This window comes from Monodelphis domestica, chromosome 7, assembly GCF_027887165.1.
Source record: "Monodelphis domestica isolate mMonDom1 chromosome 7, mMonDom1.pri, whole genome shotgun sequence".
Lineage (NCBI taxonomy): Eukaryota > Metazoa > Chordata > Mammalia > Didelphimorphia > Didelphidae > Monodelphis > Monodelphis domestica.
The window spans coordinates 211564353-211591583 of record NC_077233.1 but is presented as its reverse complement, the minus strand read 5'-3'; the positions used below and the strand labels follow the sequence as shown (position 1 = coordinate 211591583).

Here is a 27231-nt window from a genome sequence, read left to right as displayed (position 1 = left end):
GGTTATACGTGTATCATTGTTCAAAGTCTATTTCCATGTTATTCCTGTTTGCAGGGGAGCGATTAGAAATAATTTTAAAGAAATTCAGCTTTGACATCTTCAAGCACACCCAGTGTGGAAATGTGCTCATAAGGTGTTGGCTAGTAGAGGCCCTCGGCTATGTCTGATTCCGATTTTCATGGTGCTTGAAAAGCGCTTCTAGGGGGCAGCTGGGAGTGAACGGAGAGCCAGGCTCAGAGTCAGCAGGTCCTGGGTTCCAATCCGGCCTCAGACACTTCTTAGCTGTGTGACCCTGGACGAGTCACTTGACCCCCATTGTCCAGCCCTTACCACTCTTCTGCCTTGGATCCAATACAGAGTATTGAGTCTAAGATGGAATGTAAAGGTTTAAAAGGAAAAGAAAAGCACTTTCTAATGTGTGTGCAAAGTTTCTTCTTCGTAGAATAAACTATGTACTCAGAATTGAAACACTTCCTTCCTGACATCACATTTCTATTACTACTTTACTCAGAAAAAAATTGTTAATGCTAATCTAAAAGTAAACCTCGATCTCCTCTTGATGACTAGAACAGCCCCAAACAGGGTCCAGACCTTTGAAAAGGTTCTCATGGAAAGCTGTCACTGGGACGTCGTTTTCAGATCTATCCCTCCCTCTTCCCTCTCAGCCAGCCATCCCTCCGGACAAATAACACCAGAAGAGAGCCAAAGTTTCTCCGTGAAAGCAGCCCACACATCGGCGGAGTGGGACAGCACATGCAATCAGCTGCACTCGCCGTCCCCTGCCTTTGCAAAGGAAAGAAGAAAATGCATTGCTTTCAGCGCTTCTCTAGGCATCAGCTTAGGCACTATAACCCAGCATTCATTCACTTTCTGTTTTCTTTCTTTTTTAATCTTTGCTTTTCGTCTTAGAATCCATACTGTGTATTGGTTCCATGGCAGAAGAGCAACGAGGGCTAGGCCATGGGGGTTACGTGACTTGTCCAGGGTCACCCTCCCACCTCTGGGCTACCCAGCTGTACCCTATACCATATTTGTGTCCCTCTCCCCTCCCCCCTTTCCTATCTTCACAGGGAATTCTGTGTGAGGACGGAAGGGAGGATGGGGAGACCTAGTGCCTTCCGCCAGAGCATCAGGTGCCATCCCGACAGTTTCCCTTTTCCTCTGGGCACATCTGACACCACCCAGGGCAAGGGGTGGAAACCCTGCCACCCAGAACAGGTGGTGCGGTTCAGCTTAGAAGCCCGTCAGAGGTCAGCCAGGGCAGAACTCTTCTGGGCACTCTGAATGCCAGTGCTCTTCCCTCCCCGTGCCATCTTCTCCAACCCCATTCCCTGCTGAGAAAACAGCTGCAAAAGTCTGCAGAGGGCCACCTCGCAGGCCCAAGGAGCTGCCAGCCTCATTGCAGGGCACTCATTCCACTTCTAACGGACAGTCAACTCCCTCCTGGCCCCATTCCCGGCCCCCCCCAGCCCCAGCTGGGCCCCTCCCCCCAGGCTGAAAGGGCCTGACCCTGGGTAGTGATTGTGCTAGAGATCCCAGCCTTGCCAGTTTGTGAGCCCTACCGTTTGGCTTCAAGCCTCTTGTCGACTGGGTGCCACCTCACACCTCTGCCAGCTTTTCTGAATGGGCACTTGGCAGCTCTGTGTCTCCAGAGATGCACTTTGATACTCTCCTGTGATCCTCTGCCTGTAAACCTTCCTCCCTAAAGAGGCGTGAAGATGGCAACAGACACAAAGCGGGGAGGAGCCTGGGCTTCTTCCCCTTGGGACAGGCCACCTGACTGGCTCATCTCAGAGGTTTTCCAGTCCTGGGAAAGATGAAGGAGAAATGGTAGGATGGAGGTTGGCCATGTCTCTTTGGGGGCACGAGCCTTCTCTACAAGAGCCTTTACGCATAAATCAGCACCTATCTGCTCATTCACATTCTATTCGTGGACAGATCCAGAAGCCCTGGATCTGGGTCTCCAATCTTCCTCTGACCCCTTCACTGGACCCAAAAGCTCTTTGATTTTAAAGAGGGAGTGTGAGGCCACTCCTTGGCCAGGGTGGGGTGTACACGGGTGTGGCTACTGCATGCAGGTGCAGATGTCTTCCGAGGATCTAGGGGTTTCTCTCCTTTCTTCCTTCCTCTTTTTCTTCTTTTAAAAATTGTTTGCTCTATGGAAGGGCTCTGTGGGAAGCTGGGAGAGGGAGGAACAAGAAGGAGACTTTGGCAATGTTAAAACAAAAGATATCAACAAAAATGTGTTTACAATTTTGTTTAAATGGGGAGAGGGTGAGATTAAGTCATCTCCAAAGTCCTTTCCAGGTCTATTAATAATTCAAACCCGTCATACATTTTGGATTACATCTGTGATTTCTTTAATATAAGGAACTCTAAGGGCAGCTAGGTGACAAGCAGTACATGGAGGATCAGCCATAGAGTTAGAAATGATCATCTTCCTGAGTTCAAATCCAGTATCAGACACTTACTAGCTGGGTGTCCCTGAGCAAGTCACTTTGTCCTGTTTGCCTCAGTTTCCCCACCTACAAAATGAGCTGGAGAATGAAATGGCAAATCACTCCATATCTTTGCCAAGAAGACCCCAAATGGGCTCATGGAGAGTCAGACATGACTGAAAAATGACTTAATGGCAAAAGGGAGGAAATTCCTTCTAACAATGCAGATTAGTATCTGTTCAGGAATCTATGGTCTCAGAGAGTAATCTGAGACTCCAAGAAGCTTAATTATTTACCTGGAATCAGGCATATGTGACAGATGAGGCCTGAACCTAGGACTTCTTGACTCGGGGGGCCTGTTCTTTTCTAACCATTACATTATAATCTCTCTCTCTCTCTCTCTCTCTCTCTCTCTCTCTCTCTCTCTCTCTCTCTCTCTCTCACACACACACACACACACACACACACACACACACACACACACACACACACATGGCAGTTCCTTACTTGCTATGACACATCCTGGACAATCAATGCCAACACCATTCCCTTGGAATATGGAGGAAGAGAAAGCTGTTATCAAGCTACAGAAACTCCTCCTGAAATGAACCAAACTCATCTTAATCAAGTCTAAGACAAAGATGACCCTAACACTTTCCTGAAGTATACAATCTAAGGAAACAGTATGAATGGAAAGAAATTACAATTGAAAAAAATTAAAAATTGTTTTAAATTAAAAAAAAAACTTTCAAAAGGAGGATATGGAGCTAGATCACAAAATGCTTGGAGCGCCAGGCCTGGAGGCTAGAGGACCTGGGTTCAAATGTGGCCTCAGACACTTCATAACTGAGTGACCTCGGGCAGGTCACTTAACCCCAGTTGCCTACCTCTTACTGTTCTCTTCTGATTTGGAACCAACATACAGTATTGATTCTTTTAATTCAAAGATATTTTATTTTCCCAATTACATGTAATAATAATTTTCAACTTATATTTTCTAAAATTGTAAAATTTGAACTGTCTCCTTCCCTACCTTTCTTCCTCTCACTCAGAGATAGTGAGCAATTTAATGAAATGTGATTTAAAAAAAAACTCCTACCTTCCATCTTAGAATTAATACTAAGCCAAGGCAGAAGAATGTTAAAGGCTGGGCAATTGGAATCAAATGACTTGCTCAGGATAACACAGTGGAAGGAACGGAGGCCATATTTGAACCTAGGATCTCCATTTCTAGATTTGGATCTCAATCCTTTGAACTATCTAGCTTTGATTGATTCTAAGTACTCTAGTATTGATTCTAAGACCAAAAATAAGAGAAAGAGAAAGAAAGAGAGAGAGAGAGAGAGAGAGAGAGAGAGAGAGAGAGAGAGAGAGAGAGAGAGAGAGAGAGAGAGGGAGGGAGGGAGGGAGGAAGGATGGTAGAAAGGAAGGAAGGAAGGAAGGAAGGAAGGAAGGAAGGAAGGAAGGAAGGAAGGAAGGAAGGAAGGAAGGAAGGAAGAAAGGAAGGAAGGAAGGAAGGAAGGAAGGAAGGAAGGAAGGAAGGAAGGAAGGAAGGAAGGAAGGAAGGAAGGAAGGAAGGAAGGAAGAAAGGAAGGAAGGAAGGAAGGAAGGAAGGAAGGAAGGAAGGAAGGAAGGAAGGAAGGAAGGAAGGAAGGAAGGAAGGAAGGAAGGAAGGAAGGAAGGAAGGAAGGGAAGGAAGAAAACCATTGGTGCCTCAAATGCTTAACTCCAAACATTAAAAAAATAAATAAATAAGAGGATATTCAAAGAGATGGTAGGTCTGGGTTTTCATGTCCCTCATACTTTTGTTTAGTTGTTTAAATAGTGTCAGATTCTTCCATACCCTTTTTTGGGGGTGTTTTTGGTAAAGACACTGGAGTGGTTTTCCATTTCTTCTCTAGCACATTTGAAAGATGAGGAAATTGAGGAAAATGGGGTTAATTGACTTGTCCAGGGTCACCCAGCTAGTAAGTGTCTGGGGCCAAATTCGAACTCAGAAAAATTAGTCTTCCTGATTGCAAATCTAGTGCTCTATCTACTGAAACACCTGGCTTATGGCTGATTCCTTACATTCTTTGGATGTCAGTTACTTCATCTATCAAATTGTAACAAGAATACTAGCAGAGTATTTGGACATTGCTTTCTTGAGGTCCCTTTTAATTCAACAATTCAATAAGCAGTTTATCTTTTTTAAAATGTTGAACATCATTTGTTTTGACAGTTTCATTTTCAGATATCTGCCTAGTCCATCACCTCTGAAGAGAGCCATCCCATATTAAAAAAAAATAAAGGGATAAAAAATGCCCATCTGCCCTAGAAAACACATCACCTGGTCTTCTACCCCATGAATGTCATCTATTTCTACAAAGAAGGGAAGAAGGTGCATTTTTTTCCATCTCTTTTTCAGAGACAAGCTTCATTGAGTATTGTTGTTAATGATACAAAGAAACACTCCCTGACCCCAAGGAGCTTACATTCTAATGACATCTGCTTGGATCTTCCAGATATAAGATCTGTGATTCTCTAAAGTGAATGCCAAAAATGGAACACAGAAGGAATAAAGTTATTTGGAAACAACCAATCAACAAGCAGTCATTAGGTGCCCACTAAGTGTTGAGTGCCATTTCCTTGTTGGTGAGAAGATTCTCAATTCTATTTTTCATTTAAATTATTAGTCTATTTCTTCATTAAAATTCCTGATTATCTCCCTCTTTCCTCTTCTCCCATTAGCGAAAGTATCATTGACAAATAAATGAATATGTACATATAAAATTACATCTTGCTTATTTCTATTTATCAGTTTTTTCTCTGGAAGTAGATATATACAAGCTGTTCTTCAAATAGTATTTCTGTTGCCATATATAATGTTCCCTTGGTTCTCCTCATTTCACTCTTTATAATTTTCATATAGGTCTTTGCATATTTTTTCAATTAACCTGCTGATCATTTCTTATGGTCCAGTAGTATTTCATCACAATCATATGCCACAACTTGTTTAGCCATTCCCCAATGGATGGGCATCCCCTCAATTTCTAGTTCTTGCTACCACACGGAACTGCCATAAATAGTTTAGAGCTTATGAATTATTTCTTTTTCCCCTGATCTCCTTAAGAAATGAACCTAACAATGATATTTCTGGGTCAAAATACACAGTTTTATAATTCTTTGGGCATAATTCCAGATTGCTCTCTAAATGGTTGGATCTGTGCACAGATCCACCAACAGTGTAGCAGTATCCCCATTTTTCTACATCCCCTCCAACATTTTTCATTTTGCCCTTTTATCATTTTAACCAATCTGATAGGTGTAAGATGCTATCTCTGAGTTGTTTTGATGTGCATTTCTCTAATCAATAATGATTTAGGGCATTTTAAAATATACTTCCTCATTTCTTCTTAAGCAGGAAATGGGAGTGAGGTGATAGAACAGACAATTGGGTAATATTAAAGTCATATTTTAAAAACTTAGTTCCTTATCTTGGGAGAAATGTCATCATTTTTTTTCCTTTTCTTCCTTCCTCCCTGGAGGTTGGAGCCAGTTCTTGCTCAATCTGAAAAACAGAGGCAACCAAGAGGCAGTGGAAAGAAGGAGCTGCTCTATAGAAAGGAAATAAAGAAGACCCTTCCTAAGCTGCTGGGTCTGAGGGGATTTATGACTGAACCTGTTAGATTCAAAATGCCACTCAGGAAAGCCTCAGCATTCACAGCTAACACGAGAAAACCCATAAAGGGCCCAGATCACCTGAAGTTTCATCTTCACTCCCAAGCAAAAGTGAGTGTCTACACTGGCTAATTTGGGGGTTACCTTTCCTTGGTTTTAGGTGGCATCTGGCTCATTTCATTCTCCCCTGGGAGAGTGGCAGCTGACTGCAGCAGAAGATGGTCTGGAATTGAGCATTATACATTGGCTAAAATTAGCCTCCTGCACAGGGTCTGATAAATTAATGTTTCAAAGGAGGAAAGCTGGTGTAATTTGACCAGAGCATCTGAGATGACTAACCATGCTCCAGATTGTAACCGTAGGTACATATGGGGCTGCGGAAGGGCAACACTGTTAAGTGGACCTTATCTGGGCCCTTCTGTCTCTTATCTATGGGAGCCACAGGAGAAGCTGGAGAGAGACCAGGAGTAGGACTGGCAGACGGTCCCTGTTACCCACTGCGGTAGCATGGTTATAACATCCTACACTTCTTAAAAGCCTCACCCTCCTATGGATTCTAAGGGAGAATAGTGGCAAGGGCCAGGCGACTGGGGCTCAGTGATTGCCCAGAACCATAGATCCCAGAAAGGATCTAAGGCCAAATTTGAACCCAGCTTCTCCTGACGCTGGGTCTGGCACTAAATCCCCTTAGCTGCCCCTCCATACTTTCTTCTAGGCATGATATCTTCCATCTTCATGCACTTCCGGGAGCTCCTTCATATCCCTTAGGGGCCCTTCCAATTTTTGGAATAAATAACAGAACACTTCATCTCCCTCCTTGGGACCGCCCCAAAGGGCCTAAAACAAGTACCCCATCCATGGCCCCTTTTGGAATATCTAGCCCCTTCCTATGCTCTTCTCCTACATGAAAATGTTCCTAAGCCTTTCCCAGCTGTTTTCACACACACACACACACACATAAAAATAAATTACTTTGTATTAACTTTATACTTTGTAATATATCTGTAAATGTATGATGTATCTCTGCCCCAGCCAGAGTAAGTTACCTAAAGGCCAACTATTTTATTTCATCTTTTTTTAAAAGTTTAGTCTAGCACAGTATCTAGCATTCAGTAGGCACTTAATAATTATTTATTGAATTTCAGTTGAAAATAATACCCATATTATAGATCCTTTGCTGTCCCATCAACTGAGTGGAGCCCTTCCCATGAGGGTCAGCTTGTGTTACAAGCTGAGAGACAGGTGGTGATTTTTCTAGACCAGGTGGCACGGGTCCAAGAACCCAAATGAATCTGAGAACAAAGGCATGGGACTTTGGGCAAGTCACTTAACTTTCCCTTGCCTCAGTTTTCCCATCTTTATAAGATGAGGGAGTTGGACTAGATGGTTTCTAAGGTTCCTTCCAGTCTTTAAAACTAAGATTCCATTCTTTTTAGTGCAAGGGATATCTACTTCTTTTATTCTATGGATTATAACTCTTCCCCTTCTGTTCTGAGCTGTTTTCACTTTAGACACCCTAAAGCAGGAGTTCTTAAACTTTTCCATGTTGTGGACCCTTTTGTCAGTCTGGGGAAGGGCATGGAAGCCTCTCAGGATAATGTCTTTAATTCTATAAACACATAGGAAACCAAATACAAATAAAATAAAAATAAATACAAAGGAAAATAAAATATAAAGGCAATGAAAAGTTAAAGCAAATGAAGATACATATGTATGTTTTTTTTAAACCATCCAACTTCAAAAACCTCCCCTCTACAATCTATCTATGGGTCCCAGGTCCCCAGCCCCAAAACATGGAGGTCAAAAGGGACCCAGGTTAGGGGCAACTAGGTGGATCAATGGATAGAAAGCCTGGAGATGGGAAGTCCTGGGTTCAAGTGTAAGCTCAGACACTTCTTAGTTGTGTGGCCCTGGGCAAGTCACTTAACCCCCACTGCCTCGATTGTCTATCTCTTCTGTCTTGGAATCAATACTTAGTATGGAATCTAAGACAGAAGATTAGGGTTTAAAAAAAGAGGGAGGACCCAGACTTGAGTGATCTGAAATACAATATACATATGAATACTATAAAACTATAGGGAATGACAAAGAGTATGGCTGCAGAGAAGCCTAGAAAGATGTATATGAACTGATGCTTAGTGAAATGAGTAGAACCAGGAGAACAAGTTAGGATACAACAACAATGCCAATGCCACAGACAAACTGCTTCAAAAGACTTAGGAACTTTGCTCAATTACCAATCTGTCACTTTTAAATAGTGTAAGGTTGAAAATCAATTAATAACAATAGCTAACATTTCTTAGTATGTGCCAGGCACTGTGCTAAGCACTTTACAATTATTATCTCATTTGAGCTTCACAGCAGCCTTGGGGAGTAAGTACTATTATTGTTCCTATTTCACAGATGAGGAAATTGATTAAATAACTTGCCCAGGATCTCACAGCTAAGAAGGATCTGAAGCCATATTTGAACTCGGACCTCCCTGAATCCAGTCCTGATACTGTAGCCACTGTGGTGCCTAGCTGCCCTGAAATAGAGGTTTTTTTAAAAGATCTGTCTAGAGCAATTCTTCAAGACCACTAGAAACTTGCTGTTTCTGTCTTCTAGCCTTAGTTAAGATTTCCCCCCTTTGATCCAAACCCTATCTATGTGCCCTAGCTTTTGCATAGATAAAACAAGAACATGAATATATTCCCTTAAAAGCAAAGGAAAATTGCATTGAAAGACAGCCTGTTTTGCCTCTAAAAATTCCAAACTAGGGAGTCTTTTGTGGAGGTCCAGTCCCTGGCTGAATGAAACAGGAATCTGGGGAGTGCTGCAGTAGCTTAGGGGAACTGGAAACTGGCTTTGTCAGCACTTTAGAGCTGTCTAACTGCTGAGACACGATTTGCTTACACTACTCAGAAATCAGGATTTGCTTACACTACTTAGAAATCAGCAGCCCTCCCGCTCTGGGCCTCTCTGCCTCTTCATGCTGACATGTTAGGGAAAGGAAACACGGCTTCAGTGCTAGGGTTTTTCATGTCTCCAGCTAAATGGAGAAGATGAAGGTGGGGAGTCAAGAGCTCTGGGTCCTAATCCCATTAGGGGATGGAATCCTTCTGGGCTTCCCTTTTCTCAGCAATAAAATGGGACTAAAATTTCAAAATATGCCCCCAAAGCCATTAAACGGTGCAAAGCTTTTCAGTCAACAATATTACACAAGGTCTAAACCCCAAAGAGATCAAAGGAAAAAGAAAGCATGCTACCCATAGATACAAAAATATTTCTAGCAGTTTATGTGGTGGCAAAGAATTGGAGACCCAAGGGATGTCCGTCAACTAGAAATGACTGAACGTGTGTGTGTGTGTGTGTGTGTGTGTGTGTGTGTGTGTGTGTGTACACTATTGTGCTATAAGGAATGATAAAGAGAATGGTTACAGAGAAGCCCAGGAAAGATTTGAATGAAGTGAAGCTTAGTGAAATGAGCAGAACCAGGAGAACAATTTCTATAATAATAACAACACTATAAAGATAAGTTACTTTGAAAGACTTGGGAACTTTGATCAATAACCAACCAACCAACAACTCCAGAGGACTCATTGATGAAACATACAGACCACCTCTAGATACAGAACTGATGGGCTCCGTGCAGACTGAGATATGGACATATATATGCAAATATGTACGGAGTAGACATACATACATATGCATATATATGTATGCATACATATATGTGTATAGAGATAGAGACAAAGAGAGATAGACAGACAGACAGACAGACAGACATATAAAGGACATAGTCAATGTAGGAATTTATCCCAATTGACTACATTTATATAGCCTCTTTTCTTTTTCTTGCTTTCTCAAGGGAGGGGAACCAATAGGGAGATGGAAGGGAGAAGATACAAAAAAGAAATTTAATTAAAAAATAAAATGAGGTTAAAACTATAGACTTGGTTTGCAGATGTAAGGATAAAATGAAAAATGTGAAAGCTCTTTGAAAAGTCTGAAACATTATGCAAACACCATATAAATGTAAAGTATAACTTCATCATTATTAATAAAAGAATCTCAACTCTCCTTGCAATCCAGGTTGAATAATAGCACTATTTAGTCTCTCCTGCAGACATTCAGGCAGCCCTGGTAGACATGCTTGGCAGAATCTTACCGTGGGACTGGGTTAAATGGAAAACTAGCCATCCATCAGCCTAGAAAACATGAATCCCCTAACTCAATAGGCTCCTGGCCTTGTTAATTTCGCCCTTCTGTCCACAGGGAAGTTCACTCCTAGACCGAGTGGCACAGAGCCGTTCAATTCTTTGGGGAAAAGTGATGGTTCTTTATATAATGATGTTGTCCTCTGATAAGCATTGCAAGGTAACAGCAAACCTCTCAACAGTGCAGTATTTATGCTGGATTTCAACCTTCCTGCCAAGGCAGAGAAACTGCTGATGCCTGCATTTTGGACTCCCAAGAATGCCAAAGGAACTCGGCACTTCAATCCTCCAGAGTTTACAGCCTTTGGGGAATCTCCAGATGTGAGGGAAAACTTGTGTAAAAACAACTGTCCCTCCCCCAGCCCTCAGACAAGGGGTTCCAACCCTTGTGGTTTTATTTATTTGGCCAGAGAGAGGCTTTGGTGGGGTCTGGGGATTTTTTCAGCCTGTTTGTTTTGAGAGTCTGTGTTTATGCTCTTCAGAATTCACAAAAATGTTTGGGAACAGTTGGGCTGGACCCCAAACCAGATAAAATTCATCTCCAACCCGCATCACCTCCCAGCCAAACAGCAGCCCCAAAGATTCTCAAAAGCCATCATTTTCCAAACCGCACATGAAGGAATGTAAAAGGGGGGGGCCTTATTGGGGGGCAGGGTTGAGGGGATGTTATTCTACTATCATTCCCCACACACACACAATTAACATTTGGAGTGGGGGATTTAGAGACTATCAAAAGCCTGAGGAAAGTGTGAGGAATGGAGTTGAAATAATTTGCAGCTAAAAAAAATAGGAGAAAGGAGCATTTATGTTGAAAGGTTAATATAACTGCAAACCTATTCAAATGAGGATGGTTAGGGGTGGGTGGGGAAAAGCCGTTAAAGCCGTTAGTGCCACAGTGGCAATCACTGTTCTGGGAGGAAAGTGCTCTGATAAAGCTAGGGCAGCATTCAGCCCAGATGTTCGTTTGTCAATGCAAAACAAAACCCAAAAAGCTTTAAATTATTCTTTACAACTAGAAAGACGCTGGTTAATACACACCATATGAGCAGAAATGTTCTTTTAAGCCACCCCTCCCATTCCGCCCCATCCCCCCAACCCTCGGGAGTCTATCCTTGGCTGGGAGTCTCTACATGGTGCTGCTAGCGCCTCCTTTTCTCAGCCCAACACCCGATCCCTTACCCCCACCCCAACCCTCAACCATCCCACCCCCGACACTTCTCATTTCTCGAGCTACAACTCAATCCTTTTCAAAACTTCAGCAAAGCCGAACACGCTTCCCCCTTTTTACGCTCCCCCCACTCCCACCCTCCTCCTCCTCCTCCTCCCCCCTGGGCTCCACCTTCCCCTTCCCTCCCCCTCTCCCCCACTCTCGCGTGCATTATTTTTTAATCTGATGAACAAACTGCTCTGCAGTCTTTTAAGGGATGATGTAATTCGGTTCCTTCCACCACCCCCGCCTCCCTTAATTAAAAAAAAATCTCTCCTCATCCTATAAATTTTTATTTGGGGTCTGGGACACTGCCTCCAACACTTTGAACATTTCTTCATGGGCGATCTTTTTTGGGGGGAGGAGGTTGCGTTTTTCTCCGCCCCCCCCCCACTAAATATAACGCCATCTATTCAAATTAATTCCACTAATGGGAGAGCTGCCTGCATGTTGTGCATCTAAATGCACACTTTGTAATATTTTATAGCTAACCTGGAGCTCAGAAGCAGCGGCTTCCCGGGTAAAAAACCATTAGAGGGAAAAGTGCAAATGGAGGAAGGCGGCGGAAAACTCCCCAGCTTAATAAGGAACTAGCCCACGGGGCTCCCTCCCAGCCCCCAAGGGAAGAAATGCCCACCCCACCCCCCACTTAAAAAAAAAACTGAGGGGCCCCAAGCTTGCAGAAAAGAATACAATGGGTTTCTCTCAAAACAGCAAAAAGGGGAGGGAGAGGAGGGGAAGGAAGAAGGGAAAAAACCAGCAGCCTAGGCGAGGCGGGAAGGGGGCGCGCAGGCTTGGCCGTGGAAGGACGCAGGGAAACCAGCTATATCCCTGGAGTAGCGCTACCTTTCAAAATTATGGGAGGAAGAAGAAAGTGGTGTGGACCCTCTCCCTGCACCCACAGTCACACACGTCGGGCACCCCTGACGCGCCCCAAGACTGTCTCCCCACTGGCCCAGAGTGGAATAGGCACGAGCGCAGTCAAGAGCCAGAGTCCGGGAAGTCCCGGTCTCCCGCGCGCAGGCCAACGCGTGAGGCTGGGCAGCCGGGCCGGGTTTCCCCAGTGACCTTGAGAGCCCGGAGAATCCGGTACCACCACACTGGCAGCCCAGCCCAGCCCCGGCTCTCAGCCTAGGCTCTCCCGCCCCTCAGCCCTGCAGCCCGTAGACTAGCTACAGCGAGAGGCCGCTCCGCCTCGGTCGCCTCCTGCGGAGTCTAACACTAACATTTCTTTAAAAAATAAAAATCTGGAGCTCTCTTTTTCTTGGCCATCCCCCACTGTCCCCCGCCCCCCGACTGGCAAAAAATCCCTCTCGTGGCTGGGCATGGCTAATGAGCACATCTATTCTCGGGGTCTAGGGTAAAAAGCGCTAGATTGGGAGTTCCAAAAAAAGCCAGCTCGGAGCTCCGCGGCGAGGCTCCCACTAGGGTTTCGCTCTTTAAGAGGCGAGCAAACAAACAGCAGGCGCCCGACCGCAGCCCAGGCTCCGCGGCCCACCCTCCGCCGAGCTCTGAGCTCTCGGACTTCAGGGCTGTGCCTGGAAACCCAACGCCTCGGGTGCCTGGAGGCTGTTCAGGAGGACCCAGCCGACCTCCCCTCCCCCATCTCCCCTCCCCCATCCCCCTCACTCTCCCTCCCTCCTGGCCCGGCCTTCCGAGGCTTTTGTGTAAACAGAGTCCTCCTCCCTCTGGAAACTCCAGCCCTAGCTACAGGTTACTTGGCTTAGTCCTGATCTTAAAGAGACCTGAGCCCTTGAATCACCCACCGGCAAAGGCGGACGATGCTTCCAACCCGCTGCTAACTGGGAGGGGATTTGCGAGCTGGTTCCCCCCTCCCCCGCCTCCCAGCTGTTGGCAGATGTGCTTTTGAACTCTCTCTCCCCTGGTTTCTCGACTCCCCCCTCCACTCCTCCTCTACAGAGGGGGATTTTCCCCCCTAGCTCTCTCCCTCGCTTGCAAGACTCCAGAAGTCTTTTCTACCTTGGGAGGTGAGTGAGTGAAACGTGATTGGGGCTGTTTGGTTGAGTTTGGGGTTTGGGAATTGTTTCTTGTTGTTGATGCTGCTGCTGCTGCTGCTGCTGCTGCTGCTGCTCCTCCTCCTCCTCCTCCTCCTCCTCCTACTCCTCCGACCTCCCTTCTCCTCTGCCTGTCCCCAGGATAAGTTTACCAGTCCAAACAAGTTCTCCATTCCCCTTTGCGGGGGCTCAGGAAAAGCCTGGGGCTTTCTTTCTTGCTTCTGAACATACAACCAGATCCCCAGCCCCCCAGAGAGTGGCACCTCCAGCTGAGAGGGAGCTCCACCCTGACGGGCTACTGCTGGAGCTACGAACTGAGGACCAAGAAGGGCTCTGGGGTCTTGATGAAAAGTGTGATGGGGGGCAGGGAGGGAGCATCACTGGCTGATTCCTCTTCTCCACCCCCTCTGCTGCTTTCCTAGGTCATTCAATCTCTCCTCATACTGACCCATTCACGGTGGAATGTACCTAAGCCACTAGTAAGACAGATCACCAAGGCCTTGGAAATATCCCTGGTCTAGGAGAGACGACCAACATTTAGTGGTGGTCTCGAGATGAGCATGTCACTCACCTCTCTGAGCCTCAGTTTCCTCATCTGTAAAATGAGGAGTAACAACGTTTACAAAAACATTTATACCAGCTCTTTTTGGAATTGGAAATGGAGGGAATGTCCTGAATGGCTGAGCAAATTGTGGTATATGATGCTGATGGTAAGCAAGATGATTTCAGAAAAAGCTGGAAAGATCTATATGAAGTGATGCAGAAAGAAATAAGCAGAACCAGAAGAACATTGTACACCATAACAGCAATATTGTGGAATGATCAACTCTGAAAACTCAGATACTCTCATCAATGCAATGATCTGGGATTTATGTTATCCATCTCCAAGAAGGAACTGTTGAGTCCCATGGCTGAGGATCAAAGCAGACTATCTTCCACATCATCTTCATCATATTTACAGTTTTATTTGGGGGTTTTGATTTCGATTGAGTGTGCTCTTACACTGCAGACCAATATGAAAGTGAAAAAAGTGGGGAGTAATAGTACTGTCACCAACCAACCTTTCAAATCTTAAAATGCTATATTATTAGTGCTAAAGAGAGGTGTTTTTATTAACTGCAAAGGCCTTCATACTAGGCATTCCAGAGTGACTGTGAATCAATAATGCAAGAAGACCTAGGTCAGTGATGTTGAACCTTTTAGAGACCATGTGCTGTGCTCTGCCCCACACACACACACCTTACCCCAGATAGGGGAGGGAGGAAGCTCTCCCATTGGGCTGCTAAGCAGGACAGGTGAAGTGAAAAAATGACCTCAGGTGCAGGGGAGAGGGGGAACAGAGTAGCTCACCAGAGTCCCTTTGCCTTTCTAGTAATAAACTCTGATGGGAACTCTACTTGCCCTCTCTGGCACACATGTCATAGGTCCAACACTATGTGATGGCAAACATCTGGCACAGGTGCCAAAGATTCCATGAATAGAGCTCTCTGTGGGCATGAGGCCACCCTTCCTGCCCCAGTCCATTACTAGAAAGGCAGAGGGACTCAGGTGGAGCTGCTCCCCTCACCCTCTCTACCATGCCTGACAATATTATTTCAAATCCCCCACCCCAATGGGAGCACTTTCCCCCTCCCCTGTGTGGGGTAAGGGGGATGCACAGCACTCGGTCTGGGATGGGGCTGGCACTCCATTTCTAAAAGGTTCACCATCACTGATCTGGTGATCTTTCCAGGAGTAGCCTGCTGGGGAAGGTGAAGTGGAAATTTACTTTGAGGGTTGGTGATTGGTTTGCCTTAATCAAGGAAAGCTTTCTAGAGATAAGGCTTGAGTTGTTTAAAAAGTTGAAAGAAACATAACCAAAAGGTTTCAATATAGACTCAGAAGTAATGTAGAAGAATAGAATGCAACATCCTTGAGGGCAGTTACAATTTTTTGTGTGTGTGTCTTTCCATGCCAGCAGCCAGACAATACCTGGCACAGAGTAGACCTTTTTTTAAAAACCCTTACCTTCTGTCTTAGAATCTATACTGTATATTGGTTACAAAGCAGAAGAGCAGTAAGGGCTAGGCAATGGGGGTTAAATAACTTGCCCAGGGTCACACAGCTAAGAAGTGTCAGAGGCAAGATTTGAACCTAAATCCTTTCCAGTCTCCATGCCTGGCTCTCAATCCACTGAGCCACCCAGTTGCCCCTATGTAGAGAAGACATTTTAACTAATGCATGTTTTTTTGTTTTTTAATCCCTTACTCTCTTAGTACCAATTCTGAGACAGATCAGCAAGGGCTAGGCAACCAGAGAGAAGTGATTTGCCCAGCATCTCATAGTTAGGAAGTGTCTAAGGCCAGATTTGAACCCTGGTCCTCCCAGTTCCAGATGTGGTGATTTAACCACTGTGCTACCTAGCTGCCCCAGTAAATGCTTAGGGACCAGAAATGGGAGCTAACACAAAGGCCTGCTTCACTTCGGCATAAGTCTAGCACAGAGCAGATGTTCAATAAAGACTTATTGACTCGAGCCTGAAAACTGAAGCATGTGACAGCCTGCTACTATAGTAGTCAGAAGTTCTCACTTAAGAGACCAGAATAGTGAGAGATCAGTGGTTGAAGGAACTAGGATCATTTATCCTGAAGGGGGAAAAATAAGACCTAGGAATTCTCTGGGAAAACTCACATACACACTGATATGTTGAAATGTTTTTTTCAAGCCTTGATACTGAGTATGAGTTCCAAGGCAGAAGAGTAGTAAGGGCTAGGCAGTTGGGTTAAGGGGCTTACCCAAGGTCACTCAGCTGAGAAGTATCTATGACCACTCTATTTCTAGCCACTAAACCACCTAGCTGGCCATGAACACATTTTTAAAAGTTTAATCTCCATTATTAATATTTTCTCTTTTATTTCCTTAAGTCTAGACAATCACAAAAAAGAATAAACCAAATCTTGATTTGTCCTTTTTCTGTTGATATCTGAGGCACAAGGTATGAATGCTCACACTGGAAATTTAAGTCATGCTAGTTCTGGGACACCCCTGTTGAATAGGTTTGTGAGAGCTGGCTTCAATTTACTTAAACTCTCTGTGCCTCAGTTTCCTCATGTGTAAATTGAAGGGTTTGGATCAGATAATTTCTTCCAGTCAGTCAACAAGCATCTCTTAAGTACTACTTTGTATCAGACTCTGGGTTAAGCAGTAGGGATAAAAAAAAAGTGAAAAAAGTCCCTGCCCTCAAGGAGTTCACCTTTTAATGGAGGTGTTAACATGTAAGTAACTTTGTACCTATTAGATACATTTAGGATGAGGGCATCTAGATGGCTCATTGCATAGAACACCCGGTGTCAAATCTGTCATTAGACGCGTCTTACCTGTGTGACCCTGGGCAAGTCACTTAACTCCCATTATCTAGCCCTGCCCACTCTTCTGCCTTGGAACCACTACACAGTATTGATTCTAAGTCAGAAGGTAAGGGCTGTTTGTTTTTGTTTCTGTGTTTTTTAAGATATTTGCAGGGCGAATTGGAAATAATCTTCGAGTGAAGAAGACACAAGCATTGAGAGAATTAGTCAAGGACTCTTGTAGAAATGAGACTTGTGAGGTCGGTGTAAGTGAGGAGTAAAGGATGATATGAAGGTTTGGAACCCAGGTGACCAGGAGAGTGGTGGTGCCCCCAATTGGAAAAGAGAAGAGGGAAAGATGAATGAATTCAGTTTTTGTTGAGTCCATGAAATACCTTAAAGGATGTCAAAGTGGAAAAAGGATGTCTTGGGCTCTGGAGCTGATGGAGTGTTAGAGGGAGAGCAAGGATGAAACAAATGGAAGTTACAGGAAGGCGAGTTACATTGAAGCACAAGGGAGAACTTTCTTTTTTCAAATCCTTACCTTCTGGCTTAGAATCAAAGGCAGAAGAGTAGTAAGGGCTAGGCAATGGAGGTTAAGTGACTTGCTCAGGGTCACACAGCTAGTGTCAGAGGCCAAATTTGAACCTAGGACCTCCCATCTCTAGGTCTGACTCTATAAACTGAGCCACCTAGCTACTCCCAAGGAAGAACTTTCTAATGGATAGAGAGAGCTATGTGAAAACTGAATGGACTGCATGTGAACAAAAATATTTCTGGAAGCACTTTTTGTGGTGGCAAAGAACTGGAAACAAATATATGCCTGTTATTTGAGGAATGGCTGAACAAACTGTGATATACTAATATGTTGAAATATTATAGTATCCTAAGAAATGACAAATATGAAAACTTTGGAGAAATTTGGGAAAACTTGTGTGAACTGATGCAGAGTGAAGTGGATTTAGAACCAGGAGAGCAATATAGACCGTGACCACAATAATGTAAAAGAAAAGAACTTTGGAAGATTTAAGGGCTCTGATCACCCCAGTAACTTAAAGTAATGATAAAGCATGCCTCAGCCAGGGAAGACAGAGGGATAGACTAGAGACACAAAATGAGACATATCTTCAGACGTGGCCCGTGTGTGGATTTGCTTTGTTTGATTTCAAAGGATTGCTACTATGGGACAGGGGAAGAGTTAATAGAAATTGACAGAAATGCAAAAAAGGAAATAAAAGAGTATTGATAAAACACTAATCAAATATACAGAAGAAAACAAAAATGCTCAGATATCAGTGGCAAACAACAATTTTGTTACTAACTTATCAAACAATAGATATTTTAAAAAACACTTTGTAACAAGTTAAATATTTCCTCTGTAGTCCTCCTTTTTTGTTATCTGCGTATTGGGATGGTTGTGTTTATTAATGATTAAGTTTTTAATGCAAAAAAAATTAAAAATTGAATGGGCTACCTCTTCAGCTCAGCACTGGAAGTGTTCAAACAAACTGGTTGATCAGGTGTTCAAAGGGGTATCTTCATTAAGTCAGACCAGATGACTTACAAGAGCACCTCCCACTCTAAGGCTCTCTGACTCTGTAGTTCCCTTTTGTTAGTACTTCAACCCACTTCCTTTTATCTGGAGCTTTCTGCAGCTGTTTACACTACTATATATTATTAACCCTTCATAATTGGAAAGACTGTTATTATGTTGCCTTCAGACCTTGTAGTCTCAATTGCCTTAGTTCTTTAGTCCTTCCCATAAGGACATGTTGTTACTCATCTTTCACCGTAATTGTTGTATACTCAAAGTCCTCTTAAATTGGGTGCTTTTGAAATGCATGCTGGGTTGGAGAAGAATGTTTGTGCTAGGAAGGACCTTCTAGAACCCTCATAAGAGAGGAAGGGGATGCCTAAAGAGGGGAACTAACAATTCCAGTAGTACCCAGATCATTACAAATGAATTCCATTTTTTGGGAAACTCTTACTTACCTTAAGACTTTTTGTCTTAGTTAGACAACTCTAGGATAGAAAGGCAAGGACTAGCCAAAAAGGGTAAAATGACTTGCCCAGAATCATACAATTTGTTTAGCCATGCCCCAGTTGATGGATACCTACTTTGTTTCCAAGTTATTAGCTATTATAAAAAATTCTTCTAAAAATATCTTGGAGTAGATGAGGACTTTCTTCTTTTGATGGTTTCTTTGGGATATAAGCCAAGTAATGGAGTCTTTGGTTCAAAGGGTATGAACATTGTGGTCTCTTTATTTATATAATTCCCAATTACTTTCCAAAATGGTTGTACCATTTTACAGTTCCACCAAAAATGTATTAGTATATCTACCCTCCCACAACCTCCATAATAACAACTATTGCCATTTTGGGTCACTCTTTTGCCAATATGCAGGATGTGACATAAAACCTCAGGATTGTTGTTTATTTGCATTCCTCTTATTATTTATGATTTGGAAAACTTTCATATGGTTGTGAATACAAGTTTTTCTCTGAGTCCTGTTTATTCATCTTTTACCATTTATCTATTGAGGAATGGCTATTGAATATATTTATTAATATTTATCTTGAATATATTTATTAATTATCTGACCTATAATGTGTGAAGATGGGATTGACTCTCCCCTTGTCTACTTTTAAATTTAATCAACCAAAAGCATAAACACCCCTACTTAACACTAAGTAGGGGAGGTTCACAAGCCATTTGCTGAAGTGAGTGACAACTTGGAAACTACTGGACTACCCCCTGGGCAGTGCTAAGCAAATTTAAAGACTGTAACTGGTCCCTGTAAAGTGGGGGAAGGGACAGAAAGTGATGTAAAAAGGGACTATAAAAGGTGATGAACTTCCTGTGCAAGGACTCTTCTTCCTGAATTTTTAGGACTGGGACTTTTCTTGGACTGGGACTGTGATCTGGAGCTATGACTTGGACGTGGGACTCTGGATCTTGGACTGCTTCTGGTAAGACTGCTCCTGGATTTTCTCCCTTCAGCTTGGGTGAGTGAAAAGTTGACCCTCCTTTCCTGGCTTCTGGAGAGATTAGTTCCCAAAAGGTCTCCCCTTCTTGGAGGAGGCCATGTGGGTTTATTGTTTAATTCACCACCTTGTTTAATTCACCACTGAGTCCTCTGGCTGAGGGGTTAACAAGCCCTGCTTGGGTTGAGTCAGGGACTGGAGCAACATTAGGGTGATAGGTTAGACATTTTCTCTACCCTCTTTTACATTCCTCTACTTTCACTTTTTCCACCTCTTTGTAAATAAAATTATTGAAAGTCAATTTGACTTGAGCTATAATATTTTTAAGTCAGCAGCCACAGTATTCTCTTAAAATCCTCATATATTTAGTCCAACCACAAAATTTAATTCCTTACAAATGCTAATACAAAGATAAGCCCAATAACCCTACCCTACAATATCATTGCCAAGAGGTCCCTACCAACCCTAATCTACAAGGTAATCACAAAAGGGTAACCCCCAGATTAACCTACAGTAAATCTAAGGTATAATACAAAGGTGGCTTCACCACCCTGAGTTACGATATTCCCACTGCCTCTGATCTACAATGTCACCACAAAGAAGCCACCACTACAGCCAATGTACACAGTCACCACCCAGAGGATTACTACGAACCCTAACCTACAATGCCAATGCAAAGGTAACACCATGGACCCTAACCTATAATGTCAAGACAACAACAACAACAAAAATAATAGCATTTATATATCACCTCCTATGTGCCAGGCTTACTGTTAGCACTTTTATTTTCTCACTTGATCCTCACAACAATCCCAGGAGGTAGTATCTATTTTTAAAATTCTGACTTTCCCTCTTAGAATCGATACTGTTTTGGTTCCACAGTTAAAGAGCAATAAGAGCTGGGCAATGAGGGTTAAGTGACTCGCCCAGGGTCACACAACTAGAAAGTATCTGAGACCACATTTGAATCCTGGACTTCCGATCTCTAGGCCAGACTCTCTCTCCACTGACCCACCTAACTGCACCCCCTGTACCTACTATGGAAGACACTGAGGAAAATAGAGGCCAAATGACTTGCCCAAGGTCACACACCTAGTAAGTACTTTCAGCTGGATTTGAACTTTTATTTTCCTGTGTAAAAAATAGACTTGAATCCAGGACTTCAATCCCCAGAAGCCCTTGCTCCACTTCCCCAGAATGCTTTGTAATCTCACCTGGGCTGAGAGCGAGATGGGGTATTTAACCTGATTGCAAAGGCTTTTGTGCCTCTTTTCTTCCCTGTTTTCTGCTTGCAAGCAGACGTGGCTCTTTTGATAATATAAGTGAGGTTGTGTCTAGGCCTCTCTGTGGGCCTAGACACGTGTTTTCTTATTCTGTAATTTCTTTAATCCTCAACCTTTAATAAACCTCTAAAAAATAATACTTCTTGCAGAGAGAAACTAATTTCTACCTGCCTCAGTCTCCCCTAATTTTTAACTGTTACACCTGATTCCAAGCCCAGAGTTCTATCTACCTTACCACCTAGCTGCCTCTAACTGCAATGTTGTCACTGTCCCAGGGTTACTACCCATCCTAACTTACAGAGTCACTAAAAAGGGGCCACTGATAAATCCTGACTTGCATTATCAATATGAAGGGGCTGCCAACAATCCTAACGTCTACCATCCATGCAAAGGTGTCATCCATGACTGTGACCTCAAAGGAGGGTCCCTGAGGGAGTGGGCATCTCCCATCTTCCCCTTTCCTAAAGTGACCCCCCAAGGATTCTCAGCAGCCAAACGGAGCTGAGATGCTCCTCTGAAGCACCAGCTTCCTCTGTTTGTTTTGGTTTCTTCTTGCTGTGTATGGGGATTGGGGAGTTTGGTTTTTATAAAAATCAGTTGTTGGCAAGACTTAAAGCGTGTGATATTTTTATCCTTGAAACATGCCCAGGAGCTGAGCCAAGATGTTCAAGTTTGATTCTTGTTCAGTAGAAGCCATGGAAATACAGAGAAGCACCTTCAAGCAGAACAGGTCGGCGCTGCTTCAAACTGAGGTTCCAGAGCTGCTGGCAACCTGGTTATGCCATCTAGCTTGGCCATGGATCACACACACATGCACACGTGCACACACATGCAAATATACCTGTAATTCTTTTGACTGAGCATGTCTCCTTACTCTCTCTGGGTCAGTGATAGCCAATGACAAGGAAGGGATGGAGAAGGGGGAAAAAACTCAAAAACTGATGCCTTCAGCAAAGGAGAAAATGATAGGGCAAGTCTGAGGTTACCTGAGCAATATCTGGGTTCTTAATAACTCACATTTATGTAGTGCTTCAACTTTTACAATGGGATTTCTTCCTGACAACACAGTGAGCTATAAAGTGCAACTATCAGTATCCTCTTTAAACAGAAGTAGGGGGGACAGGGCAGAGTGGATAAAGCACCCAACTGGGAGTTGGTCAAATTTGACCTCAGACATTTCCTAGCCATGTGACCCTGGGCAAGTCACTTAACCTTGTTTGTAGCCATTTCCTTGTCTGTAAAAAGAAATGGTGGGGGCAGCTGGGTAGCTCAGTGGATTGATAGCCAGGCCTAGAGACAGGAGGTCCTAGGTTCAAGCCTGGCCTCAGACACTTCCCAGCTGTGTGACCCTGGGCAAGTCACTTGACCCCCATTGCCTAGCCCTTACCACTCTTCTGCCTTGGAGCCAATACATGGTATTGACTCCAAGATGGAAGGTAAGGGTTTAAAAAAAAAGAAAGAAATGGCAAACCACTCCAGTATTTTTGCCAAGAAAACCCAAACGGGGCCTTGAAGAGTTGCATATAACTGAAAAAGTCTGAACAATAACTAATGTTAATAAGGTATAGGCAGGGAGCAAGAAGGTGGTTCAGTGGAGCTGGGAAAACCTACATTCAAATCTGACCTGAGACATTTGCTAGCTGCGTGACCCTGGGCACCTCACTTAACCCCATTTGCCTAGTCCTTGCCCTTCTGTCTCTGAGTTGTTACTCGGACAGAAAGTAAGAGTTTAAATATTTTTTTAAAAACTGATGAGGGAACTGAGGCTGGGGGTAGGGGATGATTACTCATGATCATGCAGCTAGGACTGGCCACATTTAGGATTCAAATCCAGGTCTCCTACCTCCAAACCTAGTACTATTTCTACAACATATGCTGCCACTACATTGTACACAATTACATCCACATACATCTGCGGTCCTCCTAACAATTTCATTCCTACAGTATGGCCCTTTGAAGTACCAACTGGAGACGTTGGTAAAAATTAAATTAAAAAAAGAAAGAAGAAAATCCTTTCTGATCTTTTTTCCTTGTGGAGGTGGATTCCCAAACAACAGGATGGCTTTACCAGCCCGGGAAGCAATAAACATGGAGGGAGAATTAAGATGCTGGGAATCCAGGTAATAGAACTTTTAGTTACCAGAAGAATATCCTCCACTGAGGAAGATGAGCCCTGCTGAAAACATTGTAAAACTTGAAGCATCTCCTAAACGGGAGTAGTTGTTATCATGTCTCCGCAAAGATTCAAATGCTGCTCGGGTTTTCTCATCATCGTTTCCTCCTCGGAAGGTTATCGTGATGCCATCTGCCCTGAAAAACAGAACTTTGGCTTTTCTCGAAATCACAAAAGGTGGCTCCGTGAGTGAAGTAGAATGTGCCCTCAGCTGGAACTCGGAGGATCCGGACTGCCGTCCTAGCTCTGCAACCCTGGGCAAATTAATTGTCCTCCTTGGGGCTCATCTGTAAAATGAGGTGGGTTGGATGAGATGAGCTCTGTGGTCTCTACAAGTTCTTGATCCTGTGGTTTCTGTCTCTTCCTCATCACACACACACACACACACACACACACACACACACACACACACACGTTGTCCAGGTGTATCTGACCATAATTCTCCATGCATAGATAGATATTCATGGGGCTTTCTTGGCAAGGATACTAAAGTTGTTTGCCATTTCCTTCTCCAATGGATCCTTTTGTCAGGCAATTGGAAGTTAAATAGCTTTCCCAGGGTCACACAGCTAGGAAGTGTCTGAGGCCAGATTCGGATCCAGGTCCTCCTGATTCCAGGTCCGGCACTCTATCCACTGAGCCACTTAGCTGCTTTGCAGACATACAGAAGTTGTGACTTGTCGTAGGACACACACCTAGGAAGTATCTGAGGCCAGATTTGAACTCTGGTCTTCCTGACTCCAACCCCAGTACTCTTAAGCACAGAACCACACAAACACACACCTCAGTTAGCCTTGAGTGTGACTTATGCAAAGCTGGAGAAACATGCACTGGCTTCTCAAAACAGGAAAGGTGTGAGAAGCCCCCTTTCCCATAGACCAGCTCTCAGATCTTTCTGGACCTGCCTGACCTTGCAGGAAAGAAAGCCAACAGGAGATTTGATCTCCCTCAGAGAATCCAAGGACGAGAAAAGACACACTGACTTGTGGGGGGCCGAGGCACGTGCTCCTCTGGAGGAAGTGAGAGGGCCGACTCGGAGGCTTTTCTGGAATAATGGATCCCCTGTCTTTGGGAAGAGCACACTCAATCAAAGGGAATGTTGCATTTTAGATTTCACCATCAGAATTCCTAGGAAGTAAGTCAGTAGACACAGAATTGTTCCTACTGGCTCAGCTTTTCCCAGCTGGAGGGCGACGTCTTCATCAGATTTCATAGTGCTTTGTGCTTCTTTTAGGCATCTTTCATAGGAATGAATGAAGGCTATTAGATTTCTTTAAAGCAAGGACGAAGGGTTATTTACCTCCTTCCTGTTATGCTTTAGACAGTCCCGGCTTAGTGAAACATCCTAGTGTTATCTTCCGAACATCCTATACCGTCCTGACCCATATCTGGTCTGGCCTAGAGAAACCTCCCAGGGTTATCTTCAAATCCATCTTCCACTCAGTGGCCAAAGTGATTTAAAAAAAAAAAACCCTCTCCTGGCTCTAAGACAGAGGAACAAGTACCTGGGGGCAGCTAGGAGACTCCAGAGATTAAGGGGCAGGCCTAAGGACAAGAGGTCCTGGGTTCAAATTTGGCTTCAGCAAAATCCTAGCTGAGTGATCCTGAATAAGTCACTTCACCCCCATGGCCTAGCCCTTACTTCTCTTCTGCCTTGGAACTAATATACAGTATTGATTTTAAGATGGAGGATGAGCAGTTTTTTTTTTTTTTAATAAAATTAAATTAAAAGGAAGGGCAAGGGTGAGGCAACTGAGATGAAATCATTTACCCAAGACCATAGTTAGGAAGTGTCTGAGGTCAAATTTGAACCCAGGTTCTTCTGACTCCAGGCCTGATTATCCCTAAGGGAAGTCTGATCATGTCACATCTCACCCCTTCAATAAACTCCAGTGGCTCCCTATTACTTCAAAGATCAAACTCTTTCTGTTAAGCATTTAAAATCCTTCACCACTTGGCCCCCTTTCTACCTTTCTGGTCTTTGACTTGAATCTTCTTCAGCCACTCTGAATCAGTCACTCTGGCCTTCTTGCTCCTCCTTACATGCTGTACTCCATCTCCAGAGTCTGTGCCTTTGTATTGGCCGGTCTCCTTCCTCACCTCTGCCTCTTAGCAGCCCAGCTTCCTTCCCAGCTCCCCTCGAGAGCTACTTTCCTAGGTGAGCCCTTTCCCAACGCCCCCAGCCGTTCCTGGCTCCCCCTCCAAACGACAGATGGATCCGGGCCATTTTTTTCTGTCTGCATGTTGGTTCCCCCAAGAGGGGAATTGATTTGTCTTTGGTCTCGGTGCCCAGCAGAGTGCCTCCCGTCCTGTGGGTGCTTAATCAGGCCTTGTGGACTGATCGATATGTACCTCATTTGTCCCCTCCCACGATGCACACCAGGCTTGCCGGACAGGGCAGGAAGCAGCTGGGCGCCTTTGGTCAGAGCGGTCGGGAGCCCTTCATGCAGGGCTGGGGAGACCATCCTAGGACACCCCAGCTCGGGGATTCTCTTCTGTTTTCTTCTTAGCCCTCACCTTCCAGCTAAAGGATCAGTCGTGTATGGTTCCCTGGCAGAAACATTGTGAGGACCTTCCCCGCTCTGTGTCTGGCTCTCCAGCCACAGAGCCGCCCAACTGCCCCTCGCTCCCGGGTCTGGATTGCTGTTTTTCCCCCAAGTTCCCAGCCACAAGGTTAGGCGCTCATGCTGCCCTTCAGGACCTCTGCCCTAGAACAAGAGCAGGAGGGGTCTGAAGAGGATCCAGAAGGAGAACAATGGAGGAAGAAGTTACAGAATGCTCTAGAGGTAACCAAGGGGAACCGCTGGGCCACGTTTGTGAGAGCCCAGAGACCCAGAGGCTCTGGGTGGGAATCACCGCCTGACTGCGTGACCCTGGGCAAGTCCCTTCCTCTCTAGGAGGATCTCCGCAGCTGCCGGATGTGCTCCTTTTTCTCTCCCAACGCCACAGAGCCCTCGCTCGGAGCCTACCTTCAAGCCTGATCTCTTCATCCTGGCCGTCTCTGGCTAATTGTGGATGTCAGTGTTGGCCCCGAATGGTTATTTGTGATGTGTGGAAGAGCAAGGACAAGGAGTCTGGGTCATTTTGAGCAGTTATTATTGTTCTATTTGGTAGCGTAAGTGGTCATTCCGCGTTTTGCTTCATTACAGACGGTGCATTTAGTTAAGTGTGTGGATTTAATGGGCGTCCGTTCTCAGCAGGCCGGAGGAGCTGGCTCTAGAATGATTACAGATGCAAACTTGGGGGGGGGGGCGGGAGCAGCAGCAGACCCGGGCTAGGTTGGGGAGGGGGAGGCTGTTGGGGCCATTTTCCTGGTCTTCTCTGAAATGGTGAGCCATCCCAAGGAAGCTGACTAGTGTCAGAGAGGCCGGGACCCTCATGACGGAGGCCGAGGCTCATTTCTTCTCTTTCCCTTTGGGGGATGTTCCTTGCCAGTTCTAAAGCCCATCGGGCAGAGCCACAATCTTTCCCGGAGGCCCATGGGAGGCCTTTGGGAGGCCTCTGTATCCATCTCAGAGGGAACTAAAAATGAGCGCCATTAAAGCTAAAAGAGGACAGAGCGCCCAAGGTCAAAGCCACCAGCTCTCCCTCCCCATCTAGTTTGTCTAAAAGCGGGTCTCCAGCCATGATTTGGTTACCAAAAAAAGGAAAGAAAAGTTTTCAAACGCCGAATAATGGAATTACTTTTGTCCTCTGTCCCCGCCACTGTGACCCTCCTTTAATTTAAATGTTCAAAACCCACGTCGCTGCGACCTCGGCCTGGCACCCGGGGGACACAAAGGCAGCCCAGAGCAGACGTCCACGCACGATGGCCTCATTGAATTTCCCCCGCTGAGAGTGCAGAGGGGGAAGAGAGAGAAACCCCAAACCCGTAAACAGCGCTGGCTGCAGAGCGAGCGCAAAAATGATTTCAGCATTAATAATCCGGAGGGTTATTAATAA

General features: G+C 44.6%; 1 long non-coding RNA gene across 2 annotated transcripts; it reads left to right on the top strand.

Annotated features, from left to right (window-relative positions):
- The first annotated feature begins 13177 nt into the window (after positions 1 to 13177).
- Positions 13178 to 21976, top strand: LOC103094606 (uncharacterized). 2 transcript variants are annotated; one of them, XR_469916.2, is made up of 4 exons: positions 13178 to 13492; positions 19739 to 19818; positions 20823 to 20928; positions 21766 to 21976. It is a non-coding gene; the product is annotated as an uncharacterized LOC103094606 (long non-coding RNA). The 2 variants fall into 2 exon arrangements; XR_008913688.1 differs by having other exon boundaries at positions 13201 to 13492; positions 19739 to 20928.
- The last annotated feature ends 5255 nt before the right edge of the window (positions 21977 to 27231 follow it).